We start from the raw sequence: 14,766 nt of genomic DNA on the forward strand, positions 1-14,766 counted from the left end.
CATTGGGCAAGTTTTTTTATTTTTATTTTTATTTTTTTTAAAGGTAAAATGTTAATTGTATAAATAAAATAGTATGTACATTGGTAAGTTGCTCGCTTTTGAAACTATAGGGTCCCTTTGATTAGATGGAAAATTATGATGGAAAGTGAAAGTGAAAGAAAGTGAAGTAAAGGAAAGAAAAATCAAGTTTGAAAAATCAAGTTTTCATCATACATTTGGTTAGCAAGAATTTTTTTGAAGAAAATTATGAGAAAATATTATTTTATTAGTTTGGATGGCAAGAAAAGGAAAAAAAAAAAAAAAAAAAATTTTACTCACCAAAATACCCTTCTAATTTTTAATACTTATAAAATAAATAAATTTATGTTATATGAATATCCTTTATACTTAATGGTTTATTTTAGTAAATAAATAGTAAAATATGAATTATTAATTAATTATTTATTTTTATTTGTTGGTTGTGATTTCAAGTTCAATATTATGAACCGAGGACTCTCATACGTAGGTTATCGTCTTTGTTTAATATTAATTTATAAGTTGAGAAATGGTTGAGTGTTTGATTTTAGAGAATGTCGTTCACTGAAGATAGAGTTTTGATCTAACGAAAACATAACATGTGAACAATAACATACTCTAACTTGGGGTAGAATAGGAAACTAACATATAAAGAACTGCTTTCGCGATAAAGTATAATTTTCTTGTGTTTTATGCGAAGAACGTTTGGAAAAAATTCCATAAGATGAGAGAATCATATTTCACTTAAAAAAATCCCTGTGTTTTATTCGAAAAACGTTTGGAAGAAAATCCATAAGATGCGGGGATCTTATTTCAGTAAAAAATTTCATTTGTCTAACAAAACTCGCAAAAGAATTAAAAAAAATTCTTTTCTTTTCCTTTCTCATTTTTTTTTTGATAAGTTTTTCTTTTCCTTTCTCATTAGTTCACCACACTAACCAAACGTAGCCATAGGGATTGGCTTGCTGTGCTTATTTAGTGAAACCTCAAAGTTGTTTGTTTTTTTATGTTTTGTTTTGTATTTTTTTTTTTTTTTTTTTTTTGCACTTTTGCCCACTTATTATTATTTAAAAACATGAGAACTTGTGATCTAGTTTGAGAACAACGGATTGTCGAAAGGTTAAATTTATGCATGTTTTTCTGCTCACAAGAGCATCGATAAACAAGGACCACACATAATGCTTCTCTTTACCATCTTGTAAGTGAAACCATGTCAAAGTGGTATTAAATTTATTCAACCATCAATACCTTTTTTTGTAAATTTTTTTTTCTTCCAAATCATTTTCTACATTTTACATTTTAAACCTGATTTTAATTCACTTTTTTCAATAACCACTTCCCAATTTTTTTATTTTTTCTTTAATTTAAAAGTTTTAGACCATCCAAATGCAACATAAACCCAATCCATATAAAATGTAATCCCATCACCCTTTTAAAAATAAATTAAACTAAGCCCACACCAAGGCCCATATTCTGAAGCCCACCTATACACACACACTAACCACAGAACATCTCAAATGAACCATAAAAACATCTCTCCCCTGTCCATTTCCAGTCTCAATCACATTAGTGGCCACCATCACAGCAGCGGAAAAAGCTTGCGTTGTCTGTCTCATTTACTGGTATTTCTCTCTCTCACCTGGTCTCACTTCTCTGTTATCTTGATACTGGCATGAATCATGATTGATTGAAATAGGTAGTGTGAAAGTTTGAAGATGTAACATTGAGAGAAGATTGATATGAAAATCAAGATCGGTGGGTATATACACTCATATATTCATATATTGCAGATCGGATTTTTTTTTCTTTTTTGTATGACAAGAACAACCGAGCTCGATCATGTGCAGTCAAAGCTCGATTGAGCTCGAGCACCCCTTTAACTGTGACGAGCCGAGGCCGAACACTCCGAATCTCGGCTCGTTTACAGCCTATCAGCATACGTACATAATTGATCTACAATCTTCTTTTGATTTTTTTTTAAATTTTTTTAATTTTTTTTTTTTCCAATTGCATATTTAGATTAGACACACATTTATCTTTTTGTTTTTGTGTATATTTTCTGGTTTTGTTTGTTGGTGGTTTTGTGGTCAACATTAAGGTTCTGCTTGTTTCCTTTATTTCAGGTTATATGATATTTTAAAGAATTAATGCATTTTACATGGTTTTGCAGACCTTGAAGAAGAATTTTTGCATTTTTAGCCAAACCCACCCTGTTGCCACCCCTAGTCCCGTTCTCCTTCAGATACTGTTCCATATATTAAAGTTTTAGCTAACAAAAACCAATCAAAGAGTACTCAAGCAATATGCCTCCTCGGTCCTCAGGTAGTTAATTTCATCACTATTCTTGCTCTTTTTTCCCCCTTTAACTGGCGTTTGAAGTGTTTATATTTCCCATTTTATGTACCATTTGAAATCATTTTGAGAAATATTCTTCTTCCCCCCCCCCCCCCCTCCCCCGCTCTTCAAATTTTAGGTTTCGTCGTTGGGAAGTTATAAAGCTCACTGAAACGAGTGGATTCGGAAAAATATAGGTATGTTTTCCGGAATGTTATTTTGTTAATTAAGGATGTTGCATTGTATTTGTTGTCTTCTTCATGTATTTGAAAATATTCGGAGCATCATTTAATTAATTAATTAATCAAGCCTTTTTAAAAATAAAAAAAAAATTGTTTGGACAAATTAAACTACGAACCTTGCGTGAAAAAGTTTTGAATCATACTTTTCAATCGTCGCAAGTATCATATGTGTTTGATTTGTAACCTGTCCATTCAACCAAAACTACAAACAGTATAAGCATGTAGCATTGTGGACAAACAGATTTATTGATCTCTTTGTAGGAGTGAAAGTATGTGTCTGCCATCAACCAAGGGCATTCTCTTGGAGGGCAAAACTTGTTACAATTGCTTCATTTACCATTTCTGATTTATTTTCATGACAAAGATGGCGTCAGTGAAAGCTGCAAAAATGTTTATCAGTGGTCATCCGAAATGTACTTAGATCTGACTCGTTGAACAATTTGATTTTCTGGTAAACATGATTTATTTTAAAAAAACCTTTTTATAGTGCATATATAAAATAAATGTTTTTTCATAATTTTCATCGTTGTACTTGTTGTTTGAGAAGGGAACAAGTCGTCCTATTGTACCATAATTTCATAGCGGATGTTATTCCACTACAAGAGATTTAGTATTTACTGCGGTTTTTACCTAAAAGAACTGCCGAAAATTTATATCCACAAAATACATTGTCTCCTTTATTTCACTAAAATTTATATTTCTCTCTTTTGCCATGCTAATATTCTAGTGTGAAAGACCTTTAAAATTAGGGTGTCATTTTGTTGTTGAAGATGAGAGTAGAAATTACCTATTGTTGATCCCATGTTTGATCGAGAGGTTTTGCACTTTCAATGTTAAGAGTATATACTGCATTCTCAGTTTCAGTGGGCTGCCAAGGGTAATTACAGGCTCATCACTCATGGTTTTGTTCCTCACAGTCACAGGGGTATTCTAGTCCTTCTACATGTGTATGTAACTTTATTTCATTTGCTGGGAATAGTACATTGCACCACATGAGTTACATACATATATATGCTAATATAGATAGTGTGCTGATGTGTGTGACATGTGTACCACTAAAGGGTATTTCAGTAATTGTGTCCATATTCTAGAAGATATCTTGGTCACTCCATATTGTTGAGACAATTTGGAACCCTGTAGTTAGGGGTGACAAAATGTGTCAGAACCCATATGTGTCAAAAATGGGTTGGGTAATTTTTAACCACTTAATTTTAGGGTTAAGATGGGTTAAATATGGATAACCATATTCAACCCATATTTCATCCATCACATAATAGACACACAACACACATCTATTCTATATGACATTCAACTCATTTCTCTCTCTCTAAAATTCTCTCACTAATGATCCTCTCTCTCTCTAAATTTGTCTCTCATCAATCCCCTAAGTTTTTCTCTCTAGAAATTTCTTCTCTTTCCTTCACTAATCTCTCTCTAAAACGAGTCGATAAATATTGCTGAGTTTGAGATTGTTTTTTTTATTTGTTATTAAATAAAATTTTAAAACCTTCCGAAAAAAAAAATTAAAAATAAAGTAAAATAAAATAATTAAAAAATTAAAATAATAGTTTTAAATTTTAAAAAATAAAAATTTTAAAAATAAAAAATTTAAAAATTAAATAAATAAATAAATAATGAAAAAAATAATTTAAAAAATAGTTAAAAAAATAATAATAAATGGGTCCATTGGTCATAACGAGTTGACCCTATATATTTTAGACCCGCCCATTTTCAACCCGTTCTGAACTGGTTGAATATGGGCATTGACCCATGTTTGACCTGTCAATTTTCAACCCAACCCAAACCCGGCCCAACCCACCCATTTGCGACCCCTACCTGTGGTGAAAGTGCATTTTGATATTTGTCTTTGTTCTTATGATAAATGTTATCATCTCTAAGATATACATCAAGTGACAGCAAAGGTATTTATGGAAGTTTGTATATGAAATGTGTTGCATGAATATACCACTGCCACGTGGTTGTGTGGTCTTGCAGAGAGAATGCTATATACAGAATTCATTGGCTAATGGTGAGCAAACCGTATCCACACTAGGGTTTTCTGTGTGGTCCTGCAGAGAGAATGTTGTATACTGAATTCATTGGCTAATGGTGAGCAAACCGTATCCACACTAGGGTTTTCAATGAAGACTATAAAGGTGCAGTTATAGAATTCTTTAGTGTATGCCTCTTTGAGTGAAAAGCAAGAAGCTTGTAGCTTTTGTGTGAGGGTTTTTCGAGGGCTGAATATACACAAGGTTTTCTGAGAAATTATATGATGATTTGAGCTATAATGATTCTCAGAATTCTGCCATAAGAGAGCACATGTGAAGTGAAGAACAAGGAGGTGCTGTGATGTTGATTTTCTGGTGCAAAAGGAGGTTAAGGTGGTTCAAAGCTGCTGTGGCTACTTGTGGAGCCAAAACAAAGTTTGAGTAAGTGTAACTTGATGATCAAACTAGGTTCCCACAGCCTTAACACAGTCAAATACACTTGCTTGTATGGAGAACACAAGTAGATAAGCAAGGTAGATCAATAACAGCTCCCAAAAGGCTCAAACCCTAAAAACCAAGGGTAAAAGTGACACTTCACAATGCAGCTCCAAGAATGGCCTGCAATGGTCTTCAACAGCTCTATATAGCTAATATACACTTGCACACATATCAAACTCAATAGTCTCTGCAAGGTAGAACAAATTTGGTTCACAATGGTCTTAAACCCTAAAAGCAAGAGCAACCTGATAACTTCACAATGCAACTTCTGTTCAGGCCTGTAAGTGGCTCCCACAGCTTTGTATCTTCAAAATGATAGCTCACAGTAGGTGTATTTTGCTGCACTTGTAACTTTCTGGTTTAAGGGTAAAACTGTCAAAATCTCTTCAATCAAAGGTTCCCTCAGCTTGATATTAATGGATTTCGCTTGTTCTGAAGCTTGGACATGGTACACCAGCAATGAATCAACAATGTATAGCTCAAAAGGCAGCAAAATAATTGCTAACAGCAGGCTTATTTTTCTGCTACTGTAATTTTCAGGTTTTGCCGTTTTGGGGGTACTTTTGTAATTTCGTGGCTGGTCCTTCTTGAATCTAGCTCCCACAGCTTACATTCATCACATTACACTTGCTCAAGTCATCACATCTTAGTTTATAGCAAGTTAATGTCAAATCATAGGTCAAAGTAGGTTTCTCAGTTTGTTTCTGCAGCAGCACGGTTATTAGGGTCTGAAATGTAATTTTACAGCAGCAAAGCCCAGCCAATGATTCTCTTAATGATATATTATCAAAATACAGTTGCTTAGATTAAGAACACTGCAATTACACACAGGTATTGCACTCACAGCGCACACAGCAGACATGAACAATTAAACACACCTTAGTTTGTGAGGTCTACCAAACCAGAACCTGAGATGGTCATTCTCTTGACCAAATCTCAACTTGATTAGCTTCAAATCATTAAGTCAGTCATGCTTAGATGATGAACATTCAGAGTATAGTATGTTTGTGTCATATTTAGTTCAGTTTCAGAGGTATAGACTAGAAAATCAAGCTACAATAGAGGTTTGAGATATGAAAATGGTTACTAGCTTCAAGATGTAATTTCAGGCACCTTCTGCAGATGTAAATCACCAAGTTACACTTTCTCAAACTTTGTTTTGGCTCCACAAGTGACTTTGAACCACCTCAACCTCCTTTTGCACCAGAAAATCAACATTAAAGCACCTCCTTGTTCTTCACTTCATCTGTGCTTTCTTATGGCAGAATTCTGATAATCATCGTAGCTCAAATCATCATATAATTTCTCAGAAAACCTTGTGTATATTCAGCCCTCGAAAAACCCTCACACAGCAGCTACACCTTCTTGCCTTTCCACTCAAAGAGGCACACAATAAAGAATTCTATAACACCACCTTTATAATCTTCATTGAAAACCCTAGTGTGGATAAGGTTTGCTCACCATTAGCCAATGAATTCAGTATACAATATTCTCTCTGCAGGACCACACAGCCACGTGGCAGTGGTATATTCATGCAACACATTTCATATACAAACTTCCATAAATACATTTGACTGACACTTGATGTATATCATAAAGATGATAACATTCATCATGAGAACAAGGACAAATATCACAATGCATCTTCACTACAGGGTTCCAAATTGTCTCAACAATATGGAGTGACCAAGATTCCCTCTAGAATATTGACACAATTACTGAAATACCCTTTAGTGGTACGCATGTCACACATCAGCAAACTGTCTATATTAGCATATATATGTATGTAACTCATGAAAATAAGGCCTGTGGTGCACTGTACAATTCCCAGCAAATGTAATAAGGTTGCACACACATAAGAGTGTATTACCTAAGTTGGACTTATCAAAAAAAAAAAAAAAGGTTACACACACATGTAGAGGGACTAGAATCCCTGTGACTGTGAGGAACAAAACCATGAGTGATGAACCTGTAATTACCCTTGACGGCCCGCTGAAACTGAGAATGTAGTATACTCTTGACATTAAAAGTGCAAAACCTCTTGATCAAACATGGGATCAACAATCTCCTCCTTTTGCACTTTCATATGTTAAAAAACCTTTCATCCATTTCTCCCCCTTTTTGACATTGGAAGTCAAAAGGTGGATGGGATTAACAATGAAGGACGACATGTCCCAATTGAATAGTATCAGAGCAGATAGGGTACAAACTTTGTAGTAAGAGATAGGAGAATTCTAAATTAGGAGTTGCCAAAATAATCAACATACCTGCTGGTTTGTTTTGCAGGTCCTTATCTCTGAGTGGAGAAGGCCTGAGATTAACCCTTGAGTATATCCAATATAGGAAGTGATATCCAATAGCTTTGAAAGACATAGGTGCTGGATTTCTAAGATTCTTGCTGAATATATCCTTTGAAGAGATGCAATAGAATGATTCAGTTGTCAACTTGATCACCATACCTGCAAGATTGATTTGCAGGTTCTTATCTTTAAGTGGAGGAGGTCTTGAAGAATCAATTGAACTTGATGAGCTTTGAAGTTGAGAGTCAATGTCTGAAATTGTCTTCTTTATCCATGCTTTGACTTGAAGACCATTTGCTTTGAAGTAGCAAATAGTTTTTGATCTTGAAGGGACTGTGTTGATCCTGAAATTTGAATGCTTTGACTTACTCACTGAGCATAGCTTATTTGGTTTACTGAAGAGGTTAGTGAAAGATGGATTGTGAACCTCTATGAATTTAACTTCTGGTGATTTTTGTCCTTCTTCAATGTGAACTTGTTTTGACAATTTCATATCCCCTTTCTGAGATCTGTGTCTTCTCCTTAGAGGATTATCAACTGACTTGATGAATTTGAAGACATCAGGAGGACTTTTGTGAACAATGATAGCTTCTTCTTCTTGATTGACAACTGAATGAGTCTGTTTTGTAACAGAACTTCTGTGAGCATTATCAATTTTCAGTGTTAGTCTAAGATCATTTTTCAAACCCTCTTCAGATGGATAAGAAGTGGGACACCACTGATGCATCTTTCTGCAATTTGCAGAGCTTCACAATGAGTGTTTTGACCTGACCTTGATTAGGTAGCGAGCTGCAAATGAGAAGGAGCACATAACAGTTAGATTGGCTTTGAATTGATCAAGAGATACAATCCTTAATGACTGTGAATTGGAGTCCTGGTTATCAACACTATCTTCAAGTGTGATACTTTCTTCAGAAGGTACATCTTCACACTCCATTCTGACTTGTTGCTTCAATGGTTCTCCAAGTTTTAGACATCCATTTAGAGATCAAAGCTTTCTTTGGACAACTCAGAATAGAGTTTCCTTTTCTGTTCACAAAGATGCCTTGAGTACAGATATCAAGGATCTCACAATTAGACAGACTGTGTGCTAATGTATCAAGAGCAATGGACATCCCTTTGGTACTTCTGATTCTGACAGATAGTGGGTAACCTTCCTTTTTCTTAAGACATTGCAACATTGAACCATTCTTCTTACTGTCATACTCTTGCAATCTGCACCTTTCAGAGTCCCATCTTCTATGTCTACAATAAACCACATTTTTAGCTTGACCTTTCTTCTTGAGTTTAAGGATGTAGAGATCCTTTGCAATGCAGTCAACTTTAACAATAGAACCTTGTTCAACCTTGCTTTCACCTGTCAAAAGTGCTATAGACCTTTCTTTAACAATGTTGTTCTTCCACAATGCTTCCTTTGATCTGAGCTTCACTATGTTACAAACAACAAGTGAAAAAGAGATTAAGACTAAGAGCTTAGACTTGAAGTCTTCAACACAAGTGTCTTCTTCAGCTGCTTCTTCTTCTTGAATAAGAGCTTTTGTATCTTGAGTGATCATACCCTTGGTTGTCTCTGATGCTTCATAGTCTTCTTGAAGTGTATATTCTATCCTAAGTAAGTCCCACACATCCTTGGATGATTTACAGCCCTTGACCTTCATAAGATCATGATGATTTAGACCACTGAGTATAGTATGTTTTACCCTTGAATCACTTGACATATCATCTTCATTAAGCATGGATACTCCCTTGGTGGCAGCATACCACACCTCATATGACTTTGAGATAAGATAGGCTTCCATTTTGATTTTTTAAGTATCAAAGTTTGTACTATCAAGACATGGGGCATTGTCAATGTATAGACCTTCCATTATGTTCCAAGAATCTTTACTGCAGGCTTTTTAATGCCTTGGTTGTGCAGACCAAGGCTTTGGTACCATTCAATTGTGACATGTTGTCCTTCATTGTTAATCCCATCCACCTTTTGACTTCCAATGTCAAACATGGGGAGAAATTGATGAAAGGGTTTTTAACATATTAAAGTGCAAAAAGGGGGAGATTGTTGATCCCATGTTTGATCAAGAGGTTTTGCACTTTCAATGTCAAGAGTATACTACATTCTCATTTTCAATGGGCTGCCAAGGGTAATTACAGGTTCATCACTCATGATTTTGTTCCTCACGGTCACAGGGGTATTCTAGTTCTTCTACATGTGTGTGTAACCTTATTACATTTGCTGGGAATAGTACATTGCACCACAGGCCTTATTTTCATGAGTTACATACATATATATGCTAATATAGACAGTTTGCTGATGTGTGTGACATGTGTACCACTAAAGGATATTTCAGTAATTATGTCCACATTCTAGAGGGTATCTTGGTCACTCTATATTGTTAAGACAATTTGGAACCCTGTAGTGAAGGTGCATTGTGATATTTGTCCTTGTTCTCATGATGAATGTTATCATCTCTGAGATATACATCAAGTGGCAGCCAAAGGTATTTATGGAAGTTTGTATATGAAATGTATTGCATGAATATACCACTGCCACGTGGCTGTGTGGTCCTACAGAGAAAATGCTGTATACTGAATTCATTGGCTAATGGTGAACAAACCTTATCCACGCTAGGGTTTTCAATGACTATAAAGGTGCTGTTATAGATTTCTTTAGTGTGTGCCTCTTTGAGTGAAAAAGCAAGAATGTTGTAGCTGTTGTGTGAGGGTTTTTCGAGGGCTGAATATACATAAGGTTTTTCGAGAAATTATATCATGATTTGAGCTACAATGATTCTCAGAATTCTGCCATAAGAGAGTACAGAAGAAGTGAAGAATAAGGAGGTGCTGTGATGTTGATTTTCTGGTGCAAAAGGAGGTTAAGGTGGTTCAAAGCTGCTGTGGTCACTTGTGGAGTCAAAACAAAGTTTGAGAAAGTGTAACTTGGTGATTTACATCTGTAGCAGCACTGATTTTGGTGATTTACATATGCAACAGCACTGATTTTGGTGATTTACGAAGTTTGGTATCAAAGTTTGAGCAAGTGTAACTTGGTGGTATCTATTTTCATATGTTAAAAACCTTTCATCCATTTTGATCATCAAGTGAAGCTGCATTGTGTTTTGACAGATTTATCCCTCTTGTTGCAGTGATATGTAAACTAGGGTTTCTTGTGTTGTTTACTTAAGGCTGTGTATTTCATTCCTACATTGTGCAACAGCTTAAGTAAGTTGTATTTGGTGTATTGACACCTTATTCTTTTGTTGATAAAGCTATTGAGAGCTTTAGAGTCCAAGCAAGGGTGCTGTGGACTGGGGGAGTGCATGAGTGCACATTGTCGAGCTTGTGTTTGTGTAGTGGCTGTGAAAGTCAGTGTCTTAACTAGTATAAGGTGTGTGTAGATAGTGAGGCAGCTGAGTGAGTAACTACATGCATACAGCAAGTGGAGATGATGAGCTAGTGTTTGTGTAGAGGAGGTGAAAGTCAATGTCCTTACTAGTATAAGGTGTGTACAGAGAGTGAGACAGTTGAGTGTGTAACTACCTACATACAACTAGTGAATGCTTTTATTGGCTGAGGTCAAGAACCAAGGTTTTTCCCTATTGAGAGGGTTTCCTTGTATACCTTGTGTTCATGTGCTTTGATTGACTTCATTGTTTATATCTCCTATGTTCAACATGTTTGAACTCAAGTGAAAAAGGAAGAAATTAACTTAGACCAATTCAACCCCCCCTTCTTGGTCCAACACCTATAAGTGAAGAGGATACATACATATTTCTTGATTGGTCATACCTTATCATGTAACTTCCAAATGCATGATGTTCAACACGTATTTTGTATTTTATTCTAAATTAGGTTATAGTGCTTAAGTAGTGCTTTTTACTTTAGTATTTTTTATTTTTTATTTTTTACATGTTCGCCCATTCCTATCTTTGCACATTGGATGAAAAAAGGGAAGGTTTCCAACAAGGTTATGAACCAAGGGCATTCTAGTGAGCATCTTTAAATTAATTTATGTTTTATATCTTAAATAATTAGAATAATGAGGTTTGCCTCCAAAAGATGTTTTGGAGTCTCATTCACAGATCAAAAGTCCAAAGCTTTGGGCTTTCTTGTCATCATAGAACTTATAGACTATCTCTACCAAAAATGCCCTGAACTAAAAAAACCCAAGGAGATCCAGAAAGGGAAGACATAGAGAAGGTTGGAATCAGCAGTACGATAGAAAGAAAATTGTAAATCTGCTAATGTAATACAAATTTAAGTCTTTGTGTTATAAAAACAAGTCATTTGCTTTGGTGTCTTTAACAAGTCTTGCTCCAGGTACCTAGAGCAGTCAAGATCCTTGGCTTTGTTAAAATAAGGCGAAACCAGTTTTCTCAAGGCCCTGATGGGTGGCCCCGTAGCTGCACACATTGGAATTTCAAACCTATAAAGAGGTTTGCTGAGATGTCTTAACAGTTAGTATACAAACAATTAATATTGCTTGCTTAATAATTTATTTTTAATTAGAGAAACACTTGCTTATCTTTGTTTGTGATAGGGAATCTTTTCAGAGCCAAGACCACCCTCATAAGATTTTGCTCACCATGGTGTTTTGGTCTACGGATTTGGGACTGATGCGTCTCTCATTGGGACTATTGTTTATTATGGTAGTAGAAGTTTGAAATTTAAAACATGAGGAACTTGTGATGAAGTTTGAGAACATCAATCTTGTTAGTAAAACCATGTCAAAGTGGTATTAAATCTATTCAACCATCAATACTTATCTTATAAATGAAAATTTTCTTCCAAATCATTTTCTACATTTTACATTTTAAACTTGATCTTAATTCACTTTTTTCAATAGCCACTCCCTAGATTTTTATTTTTTATTTTTTATTTTTATTTTTTTATTTTACCTTTTTTTCTTCTTCTTTAATTCAAAAGTTTGACCATTTTAACCCAACCTAAATCTAATGCATATAAATGTAATATATGCCTTTAAAAAATAAAATGAACCAAGTCCAAACCCATGCCTAGATTTTGAAACCGACCTATATAAACACGTTAACCACATCTCATATTCTCATCTTAACCCCAATCACATCTATCTGAACCTAGAAACATGCTCTCTTCTCTCCATTTCCATTCTCACAACCCTAGCTGCCCCCTCTCCCAAAGCACTCTACGATCACAACAGCGGTAAAAGCCATAAGAAGCCGACATCACGGCAAAAGCCCTAAGAAGCCGTGTCACTGTATCATTTACTGGTATTTTTCTCTCTCATCTGGTCTCACTTCTTTGTTCTCTTCATATTGGCATGAATGATTGAAATAGGTAGTGTGAAAGTTTGAAGATGAAACATTGGGGGAAGATTGATATGAAAGTCAAGATTGCTGGGTATATACTCGTATATATGCAGATTGGATTTTGTTTCTTCTTTTTGTATGACTAGAGCAGCCGAGCTCGCTCATGAGCAGTCAAAGCTCGATCGAGCTCGAGCATCCCTTTGGCTGTGACGAGCCAAGGCTGAACACTCCAAAGCTCGGCTCATTTACAGCCTACTAAGCATACGTACATAATTGATCTACAATCTCTTGATGATTTTTTTAAATTATTATTTTTTCCAATTGCATCTTCTGGTAATCTTTGCTGTGTGTATATTTTTTTGGTTCTGATTGTTTGGTTTTTTGTGGATTCTTTTTAGGAAAGAGAAACTTTAGTCAACATTGAGTTTCTGCTGATTTTTGAGTTTTGGTCATGATATTTTGAAGAATTTATGCATTTTACACTGTTTTTGCAGACCTTTATCTCTCAAGTTTTGGCTTTAACAACTACTAATCTAACAGTCATCAAGCATTATGCTGCCTCAGTTCTCAGGTAGTTTTTTTTCACTACTATTCTTACTTTTTTTTTTCCCTTTAATTGTCATTTAAGGTCTACTATTTGTGATTGTGATGCTAGCTTAAGTCATCAATAAAAATACTTCAACTACTAATGTCCATATTTTAAAAATAAAATTTCCCCTCAAATTTTAGGTTTACTTGTTGGGAAGAGAAAAAGGCTGAAATGAGTGGATTCGGAAAAGAGAGGTATGTTTTCTTGTTGTCTTTCTCATGTATTTGAAATATTCCGAACACCATTTGCATTAATTAATCAAGCCTTTTTTTTTTATTTTTTATATTTGGAAAAATTAAACTATGACCCTTGCATGAAAAAGTTTTGAATCAAACTCTTCAATAGTCTCAAGTATCAGATATATATATATATATTTTTCCTAGTTGGTACTCACACACACGTCTCTTCTGAGACTTGAATCCCTGACTTTCCTTTGGGAAGTAAGAGGCTGATACCGCTAGGCTACTGGCGCGTTGGTTCAAGTATCAGATATGTTCTATATCTTGTCGATTCGAGCAATACTACATACAGTATAAGCATGTAGCATTGTGGACAAACACAATTATTGATGTGCTTGTAGGAGTGAAAGTATAGTGTCTGCCATCAACTAAGCCCACTATATTTAAGCTTTAATTAGCTAAATATATTTTATTTAGTTTTACTTGCTGTTTTTTCAAGGGATATTTTTTGGTGTAGGAATTTTATATTTAGAATGGGTTTTGGTGATTGTATTATTTCTCTTGAGAATTAAATTTAGCATATGGTTTAAATGTCAATTTTTCAATATTATACTTCCAAACATTTACCCTGAATTTATTTGATCATTTCTTGGTGGTGCTAGAACAAACATAATTTGAGCACTTTCGAGAAAAAAAAAAAAATTCAGTTGTTGGAAGTAGTACATTTATCTCCCTTCTTCTTCTTCTTTATTTATTTATTTATATTTTTCAGTTGCTGAGGCTAGTGGGGATGTGGTCTCTTTTATATATATTTTCTGCCTGGGCCATTTTTTGGGGTTCTGGTTGAAATGTTGTGTGCTCCTCTATTCTTAAAAACTGTTTAGAAGCTAGAAAATTAAATCTTCTGAATAATATGAATTTGTTAATTTCAGGATTTTGAATAATGAGATGAACAGTGGGCAGTAGTGGTTTGCACATGAAGAGATCAAGAGTCGACATTAGAAAGCACTGAAAAGAGAAAAAGAAAATTAGAGAAAAAGTCTGTGCGATCGATCCGGTCTTGAAAGAAGTTATCAGTACAACTTGCTTATGCAACAGTCAGCTGTAGTGGTTTCTTGAGGCTAGGGTGTGGAAGGTCTGATGGTTCAAGTCCCTCCATAAGGGCAAAAGTTGGTGTCTTGAGTGTGTTTTTTGTCGATGAAAAAATATATATATTTATTACTTTTATTGTATATTTGACTAATTTAGATGTATAATTACTTTGAATGAAGCTTTTGGTGTTTATGAGATTTTATTGTTCAGATAATTGCAAAATTTGAGATTTTATTTTATA

At 34.7% G+C, this 14,766-nt stretch overlaps 1 long non-coding RNA gene across 11 annotated transcripts; it reads left to right on the forward strand.

Annotated features, from left to right (window-relative positions):
- The first annotated feature begins 1,546 nt into the window (after window positions 1–1,546).
- LOC132306956 (uncharacterized) lies at window positions 1,547–14,739 on the forward strand. 11 transcript variants are annotated; one of them, XR_009482143.1, is made up of 9 exons: window positions 1,547–1,637; window positions 2,186–2,337; window positions 2,489–2,546; window positions 8,125–8,298; window positions 11,698–11,813; window positions 11,918–12,626; window positions 13,160–13,236; window positions 13,395–13,448; window positions 14,366–14,739. It is a non-coding gene; the product is annotated as an uncharacterized LOC132306956 (long non-coding RNA). The 11 variants fall into 11 exon arrangements; XR_009482144.1 differs by lacking the exon at window positions 8,125–8,298 and having other exon boundaries at window positions 2,139–2,337; XR_009482141.1 differs by lacking the exon at window positions 8,125–8,298 and having other exon boundaries at window positions 11,698–11,834.
- The last annotated feature ends 27 nt before the right edge of the window (window positions 14,740–14,766 follow it).

The sequence above is a fragment of the Cornus florida genome, unplaced genomic scaffold, assembly GCF_030987335.1.
Source record: "Cornus florida cultivar Cherokee Brave unplaced genomic scaffold, ASM3098733v1 CherokeeBrave_3.0.0_Hap2_Chr05, whole genome shotgun sequence".
NCBI lineage: Eukaryota > Viridiplantae > Streptophyta > Magnoliopsida > Cornales > Cornaceae > Cornus > Cornus florida.